Source organism: Schistocerca piceifrons, chromosome 3 (assembly GCF_021461385.2).
Source record: "Schistocerca piceifrons isolate TAMUIC-IGC-003096 chromosome 3, iqSchPice1.1, whole genome shotgun sequence".
Taxonomy (NCBI): domain Eukaryota; kingdom Metazoa; phylum Arthropoda; class Insecta; order Orthoptera; family Acrididae; genus Schistocerca; species Schistocerca piceifrons.
In genome coordinates, this window is record NC_060140.1 from 767,306,753 (window position 1) to 767,316,181 (window position 9,429).

Here is a 9,429-nt window from a genome sequence, read left to right on the forward strand (position 1 = left end):
CCCATTCGGATCTCCGGGCGGGGACTACTCAAGAGGATGTCGTTATCAGGCGAAAGAAAACTGGCGTTCTAAGGATCAGAGCGTAGAATGTCATATCCCTTAATCGGGAAGGTGGGTTAGAAAATTTAAAAAGGGAAATGGGTAGGTTAAAGTTAGATATAGTGGGAATGAGTGAAGTTCGGTGGCGGGAGGAACAAGACTTCTGGTCAGGTGACTACAGAGTTATAAACACAAAATCAAATAGGGGTAATGCAGGAGTAGGTTTAATAATGAATAGGAAAATAGGAATGCGGGTAAGCTACTACAAACAGCACAGTGAACGCATTATTGTGGCCAAGATAGATACGAAGCCCACACCTACTACAGTAGTACAAGTTTATATGCCAACTAGCTCTGCAGATGGCGAAGAAATTGAAGAAATGTATGATGAAATAAAAGAAATTACTCAGATAGTGAAGGGAGATGATAATTTAATAGTCATGGGTGACTGGAATTCGAGTGTAGGAAAAGGGAGAGAAGGAAACGTAGTAGGGGGATATGGATTGGGGCTAAGAAATGAAAGAGGAAACCGCCTGGTAGAATTTTGCACAGAGCACAACTTAATCATAGCTAACACTTGGTTTAAGAATCATGAAAGAAGGTTGTATACATGGAAGAATCCTGGAGATACTGAAAGGTATCAGATAGATAATATAATGGTAAGACCGAGATTTGGGAACCAGGTTTTAAATTGTAAGACATTTCCAGGGGCAGATGTGGACTCTGACCACAAACTATAGGTTATGACCTGTAGATTGAAACTGAAGAAACTGCAAAAAGGTGGGAATTTAAGGAGATGGGACCTGGATAAACTGAAAGATCCAGAGGTTGTACAGAGTTTCAGGGAGAGCATAAGGGAACAATTGACAGTAATGGGGGAAAGAAATACAGTAGAAGAAGAATGGGTAGCTTTGAGGGATGAAGTAGTGACGGCAGCAAAGGATCAAGTAGGTATAAAGACGAGGGCTAGTAGAAATCCTTGGGTAACACAAGAAATATTGAATTTAATTGATGAAAGGAGAAAATATAATAATTCAATAAATGAAGCAGGCAAAAGGGAATACAAACGTCTCAAAAATGAGATTGACAGGAAGTGCAAAATGGCTAAGCAAGCATGGCTAAAGGACAAATGTAAGGATGTAGAGGCTTATCTCACTAGGGGTAAGGTAGATACTGCCTACAGGAAAATTATAGAGACCTTTGGAGATAAGAGAACCACTTGTATGAACATCAAGAGCTCAGATGGAAACCCAGTTCTAAGCAAAGAAGGGAAACCAGAAAGGTGGAAGGAGTATATAGAGGATCTATACAAGGGCGATGTACTTGACGAGAATATTGTGGAAATGGAAGAGGATGTAGATGAAGATGAAATGGGAGATATGATACTGCGCGAAGAGTTTGACAGAGCACTGAAAGACCTGGGTCGAAACAAGGCCCCCGGTGTAGACAACATTCCATTGCACCTACTGTCGGCCTTGGGAGAGCCAGTCCTGACAAAACTCTACCATCTAGTGAGCAAGATGTATGAAACAGGCGGAATACCCTCAGACTTCAAGAAGAATATAATAAATCCAATCCCAAAGAAAGCAGGTGTAGACAGATGTGAAAATTACCGAACAATCAGTTTAATAAACCACAGCTGCAAAATACTAACACGAATTCTTTACAGACGAATGGAAATATTAGTAGAAGCCGACCTCGGGGAAGATCAGTTTGCATTCCGTAGAAATACTGCAACACGTGAGGCAATACTGAACTTACGACTTATCTTAGAAGAAAGATTAAGGAAAGGCAAACCTACGTTTCTAGCATTTGTAGACTTAGAGAAAGCTTTTGACAATGTTGACTGGAATACTCTCTTTCAAATTCTAAAGGTGGCAGGGCTAAAATACAGGGAGCGAAAGGCTATTTACTATTTGTACAGAAACCAGATAGCAGTTATAAGAGTCAAGGGACATGAAAGGGAAGCAGTGGTTGGGAAGGGAGTAAGACAGGGTTGTAGCCTCTCCCCGACGTTATTCAATCTGTATATTGAGCAAGCAGTAAAGGAAACCAAAGAAATATTCGGCGTAGGTATTAAAATCCATGGAGAAGAAATAAAAACTTTGAGGTTCACCGATGACATTGTTATTCTGTCGGAGACAGCAAAGGACTTGGAAGATCAGTTGAACGGAACGGACAGTGTCTTGAAAGGAGGATATAAGATGAACATCAACAAAAGCAAAACGAGGATAATGGAATGTAGTCAAATTAAATCGGGTGATGCTGAGGGGATCAGATTAGGTAATGAGACACTTAAAGTAGTAAAGGAGTTTTGCTATTTGGGGAGCAAAATAACTGATGATGGTCGAAGTTGGGAGGATATAAAATGTAGACTGGCAATGGCAAGGAAAGCGTTTCTGAAGAAGAGAAATTTGTTAACATCGAGTACAGATTTAAGTGTCAGGAAGTCATTTCTGAAAGTATTTGTATGGAGTGTAGCCATGTATGGAAGTGAAACATGGACGATAAATAGTTTGGACTAGAAGAGAATAGAAGCCTTCGAAATGTGGTGCTACAGAAGAATGCTGAAGATTAGATGGGTAGATCACATAACTAATGAGGAAGTATTGAATAGGATTGGGGAGAAGAGAAGTTTGTGGCACAACTTGACCAGAAGAAGGGATCGGTTGGTAGGACATGTTCTGAGGCATCAAGGGATTACCAATTTAGTATAGAAGGGCAGCGTGGAGGGTAAAAATCGTAGAGGGAGACCAAGAGATGAATACACTATGCAGATTCAGAAGGATGTAGGTTGCAGTAGGTACTGGGAGATGAAGAATCTTGCACAGGATAGAGTAGCGTGGAGAGCTGCATCAAACCAGTCTCAGGACTGAAGACCACAACAACAACATACGATCTCTCGAGGTTTAATCTTCCTAAAATGAAATAACTGAATCATTATTTAAATCAACACAGATAAAACATGGCTACGGAATCCAAATTAATATTTCTTTTCCGAATACCATATGTGTAAAGCAGAGAATAATCTTAATGGCCATTACATTTGTCTGTTCGTTAGGTGAAAATATCAGTCTTGGAAGTAACACAGGTACTTCCTGTGAATACAATATGTTTTCTCCCGTAAAAGGAAAGCATCTCGCATCGTGATCTGACCTGTGTTTTGGAATACGTAGGGTATTTTCAAGCCTGTTAGTAATAGAGACTGCCACAGAACTGTCAGTGTGTGAAACGGATTTATATGCGATATATTTGTACTTTTTTTTGTGTCATTAGTCTTTTGAACGGTTTGATGCGACCCACCACGAGTTCCTCTTCTGTACCAACCGTTCGTCTCATCAACTGTAACCTACGCCGTCAATTATTTGCGGGATATATACCAACCTCTACGTTCCTTTACAGTTTTTACCCTCTAGAGCTCCCACTAGTACCATAGTAGTCATTCCCTGATGTCTTAATAGATGTCCTATCATCCTGTCCCTTTTTCCTGTCACAATTTTCCATACATTCCTTTCCTCGCCGAATCTGTGCAGAACTTCCCCTTTACCTTAACAGCCGGCCGTTGGTGGCCGAGTGGTTCTGGCGCTACAGTCTGGAACCGCGCTTCCGCTACGGTCTCAGGTTCGAATCCTGCCTCGGGCATGGATGTGTGTGTTGTCCTTAGGTTAGTTAGGTTTAAGTAGTTCTAAGTTCTAGGGGACTTATGACCTCAGCAGTTGAGTCCCATAGTGCTCAGAGCCATTTGAACCATTTTTTTACCTTAACACTCCACCTAATTTGCAGTATTCTTTTGTGACACTATATCTCATTTGCTTCAATTCTCTTCTGTTCCTGTTTTCTCACAGTCCATATCTAACTACCGTACAATTCTGTGCTCATAACGTAAGTTCTCAGAAATTTCTCCCTCAGATTGAGACCTCTGTTTGAAACTAGTAGACTTCTCTTGGCCAGAAATGACGTTTTCGACAGTGCTAATCTGCTTTTGACGTCCGCCTTGCTCAGTCCATCAAACGTTATTTTGCTGCCTAGATAGCAGAAGTCCCTAACTTCGTCTACTTCGTAATACCCAATTCTGATCACGCTGTTCTCATTACTGCTACTTCTCATTATCCTCGCGTTTCTTCGATTTACTCTCGATCAATATTCAGTTCCTTCAACACACCTTATCCGTTACTCGTGGATTTTCTAGCATTTCGGAACATCAACAAAAACGGTAATGTCTCCATTCGTGTCAATAACTGCCTGATATCTTGAGCAAATTTAGGATGTGATCTCCAAAAGAAGACTACATCCAAAGTGAAGCAAGAAGCTCAAAGAATTAACCAAGTATATTAGTTTTGTGCAAGATGTTTTTTAACCCTATTTTTGTGGACAAAACACAAATTTCGAACCATTCTAGTAATCCTCGAAACAGAAATTTAAGCGACGTGTCCTGAGAGAAGTAAAAGTACGTTCACGTGCGTGTTTCTCTCATCTTTGAGTCATTACAATTAGATTTTCACGGACCTTGCAATGAACAAAGAAATGCGCCTTACATGAACATTAAGTACACGAAGGAAAGCTAATAAGGCACAGTCGTGAGGCTATGAATGGCATGAGGCTCCATGTAGCACCTTAGAACCTCTACAGGCTGCCTAATCGCTCCTTTGTTGTGACACTGTGCTCGCACGTATTCTGTAGAAAGACGACGGCTGTGGCTGACGGGGAAAGGACAAGGGCGGACAAGTCACGGAGATAGGTTCTCGACAAACGGCCGTCAGGTGCGGCGTGCTCCGGCATACGCCCACGGCGTTCCTACGGCCAGATTTACGACGTCGTCAGGAGAGCAACGTGCCGTGACAGCGACGGCGTCCCCGTCGAGTAGGCTGCACCCACCCCCAGCAGAACCTGCGTGTGTTTCTCTTGTACCAGCGGTCATTTCCAGAGTAATATTTCACAAAATACTGATAACCGTCTAAATAGTCGAGGCTCCAAATTGATATGAAATACAGGCAACATAAACAGAGAAGAAATTATAATAATTAAAGCGGCAGGCAAAGCTGTGTCTTGTCATTAACACTGTTTTGTATGTACTGAAGATGTAGTTGTCAGAAGATAGTGGAAGATATACAAAGGAATTTATGATATGAACGTTACGCTATATGCAGATGATGTAGTCTTTATACAGAGCGAGGAAGGAAACTTACAACATTCGGTGTACAGATTATATGAACCTAGAAGACACTTCAACAGTTTCAATATATTCAGTAATGAACCTTAAATGTTTCATGAGTCATGAGTTTTGTGACTGGTTTGATGCCACGAAATCTTCACCTGTGCCATCCTCTTCAGCTCAGAGTAGCACTTGCACCATACATCTTCACTTATTTGTTGGACGTTTATCAATCTCTGTCTTCGCCTACATATTTCATCCTCTGTGACTCCCTGTAGTGCAGTGGAAGTTATTCCCTGATGTCTTAACAGATGTCCCCTCATTCTGTTCCCCCTTGTCAGTGTTTTCCATGTAGTCTTTCCTCACCAATTATAAGGAGAAATTTCTAGTTTATTACCTTATCACCATCATCATCATATCTAGTTTTATTTTAGACGTCCTTACCTGTTCCAATTTCAAATAGAATGAAGCTGATCTTTCCGTCCCTTCTTATGGCGCGTAACATTCCTTTTCCATAGAGTTGTAGGTCTGGATATTAATTTACGTGTTCGTTCTTCTGACACCCTTTGAATTTGTTCACGACATTTCTTTCTGTAGTCCTCTGTTTCGTAACGTATGCTTTCGGCACCCAGTTCATTACTTATTTCACTATTTCTTCTCGGGTTTATGAGTTTGAAACCAACTAGAAGTCTTAGGAGTATGATTTCTGTTGCCTCAATTCTCCTCCTTTGATTGGCGGTTAGAGTGCAAGTCTCTGACCCATACATTAGTACTGGCAGTGCCACCGAAATATAAACTTTTATTAGTGTTTCTTTTCTAACTTTTTTGGGGAGAGTACGATTTACAGCACCTACCAACTGCTGAAAATTTTGCACTTTGTGTTTTTGATCTTTTTTGTAATATATAAGGCCTTACATCCCACGTAGTTGGAAGTATTCATGTGTTCTAGTTGCTTTCATCAATTATTATTACTGTTCTTAAATGCTCCTTACCATGGAATATCATTATCTTAGTCTCTCCATTAGATACTGTCATATTATAATCATCTGCCACCTTGTGCAGTGACCAAACCGCTCCCTGTAATTCATCTCCTGAGACGGCTGAGAGTATTTCACCATCTATGTACATAATAAAGAATGTGTGTGATAAAGGACACATTTGTCTTACTCCCTGACAGATGTTTCCTTTTTACTTTGATTCTTCGATACGTTGAATGACACTTATTTGATTTTACGTTATATCAATAGTTTCTAAAATTTCCCAGAAATTTACAGTGTTAAATTAATCAAAATGTTTAGCATAGTCAACAAAGGCAGGCAACATATGTGGGATGATTGTGTTCTCTGTGTTTCTCAATAATTTGGTAGACTGGAGAAACACTATCTAAGATAGATTTTCCCATCCGAAATCCATTCTGCTCTTCAATAAGAAACGTCTCCAAAAGCACGTTTTATCTGTTAACTGTTAGTTTTACGTGTATCTTGTATACAGAGTTCAGAAGACTAATACCTCTACACTTATATTCTGCAGTCTCCATTTTTAAATACTGGGATAACAAACTTTGTTTGTCAGTCCTCTGATACGTTGCTGTTTTCCAACAAGTATTTACAATATTAAGAAGTTTTATGAGAAATGATTCGGAAGCATTTTTAAATAACTCCTCACTGGGGCTGTCTTCCCCTGGGGATCTACTGTTTTTAGATGCTTTTAACACAATCTTTAGTTCTTTCATGGACATAAGATCAGCATGCAACTCACTAACTGCAGTTCCCATATTTTTTTTTATTCCCCGTTCACAGATATTGAAATAAACCAGACAGTCATTTTCTGAAATGGGGTTAGTTTGAACCACAAATATTTCATCTTCATTAAGTTGTTTCAGCAAGCTACTGGATTTCATATGTTTTCCTTGTACATCAAAACTCAGAAAATGTTCCCTGCTTTGTTGTTTCATTTTCGTGGTCTCTCTTTTGACCGTTGTTGTGTGTCGCTTATACTCGATATAGTCTTCTTGTTTCTATTTGTGGTACGCTCAAAAATGGCTCTGAGCACTATGGAACTTAACATCTAGGGTCAAAAGTCCCCTAGAACTTAGAACTACTTAAACCTCACTAATCTAAGGACATCACACACATTGACACCCGGGGCAGGATTCGAGCCTACGACCACAGTGGTCGCGCGGTTCGGGAGTGAAGCGTCTAGAACCGCTCGGCCAAAACGGTCGGCTTCTGGTACGCCTTTTTTTATTTTTTTTATTTATTTATTTTTTTTTACATTTTGTGATACCTCCTAGTTCTTGGTTCCAGGCTGGGAGTCTCCTTCTGTTTTTATACTTCATCCTTTGTCCTAATGATCCATAAGCAGCTATGTGCATTGTTATCACTATTACCTTCGACTCTTAATGAACGTTCTGTTGTTATACATGTTTCAGTACTTCATGTAAGCGTTTTATAATGCCTGATCTTGTATCAAATGTATTCTATAGACTTCTTCTAGTGTTTGCTTTTTGATTGTGCTTTTATTGTTATCCAGTGGGGTTTTTAGTTTTGATATTACCAGAAAATGGTTAGTATTAACATGATATCCTACACAGATTCTCATGTCTTCCATTTGTAGGATAGCTTTCTCAATTGCAAAAAAATTGTTTATTATAGATCCACTACCCCTGGCACTCCACGCAAATTTATGAATATCTCTGTAAGGAAAAAACTATTTGCTATTTGTTGTAGACAGAAACATATCTTAACTGATCTCCATTATAGTTTTTAGTATCTTCTCCCTGTTGCCCAACTATTCTTTTAATGGTTAGATTGTCCTATCCTCACAATGAACTCTCCATAAATTGTAAAATAATCTGTTTGCGATATTCCATTAACCATCTTCTGCATGAATTCGTAGGTTGCATGCTTTTCTTCTCTTTTTCCCTTCTCTGGCGCAAATACACCAGTTATATTTATCATCTTCCCCATTGTCTTTATCTTTAAATATACTACTCTTTCATTTACGACCATAAATGACTGCAACCATTTCCTATTGGTTCTTTTGACCATAACTGCAACTCCTGCTTTTGCTCGTTCAGATCTTCTTACTCCACTGTATTCATAATATAACCACAAATATTTTTAGAGCCTTGTAGTTTCTTTTTTGTCTCTGACAGTGTAGTTATATCAATTATAAACGTGTTTAATTTCCTTTTTAATAGTTTTCTGTACCTAAATTTCTCTTACATTATCAGTCCACCCAATTTTCAACATTCCACTGTATCACCACATCTCAGATGCTTTGATTCTCTTCCGTTTCAGTTTTCCTACAGTCGATGTTTCACTATCTTACAATGCTATGCTACAAACTACTTTCTGAGAATTTCTGGCCCAAATTAAAGCTTATGTTTGATACTAGTGGTCTTCTCTGGGACAGAAATGTCCTTTTTGCCAGCGCTAGACAGCTTTCTATCTACTTTCTATCTACAGCGCTAGACATTTTTCTATCTATTTCCATTGCGGGTTATTTGGTTGCCTCGGTACCAGTTTTTCCTAACTTAGTCTACTTCATGATCCCCAATTTTGATGTTAAGTTTCTCTGTATTACAATTTCTGCTACAGGGCATTAACTTGGTCTTTATCCGGATCCTTTCAATCCGTACGCGGTTCTCATTAAACTGTTCATTCCATACAATGGTTCATGTAATTCTTCTTCACATTCACTGAGTACAGCGATGTCATGATTTCATCATTAACTCTTACCACTGACATATTTTCATGTTGAAAGTCAATCACACCCTTGAATCTTTCTTTTATTTCTTTCATTGGTTTTTCGCTGTATAGACTCAACAGTAGGGACGAATCTCACACTATTTACAATGTGAGCACTTAATTCTTTGTCTTTCAGTGTTATTGTTGCCTCTTGGTTCTCGTACATATTGTAAATTAGCCATCTCTCAATAAAGCTTTCCCCAATTTTTATTAGAATTTCGAACTTATTGCACCATTATACGTTGTCTAACGCCTTTAGTAAGTAGAGGAACGCTATGGACTTTTCATTTTTCTTCAACGTTACTTCCATTATCAAACGCTGAGGGATAACTGCCCCTCTGGTGCCTTTACCTTTCTTGAAGTCAAGTTTTTATAATCTGTATAAGATTGGACAAGAAGTGATTTTATACGAAATGAGGGTATACGAGAAAAATTAAAATTATTTACTTTAAACGACGAACCGCAAGAATTTAGGGAGAGAATTCC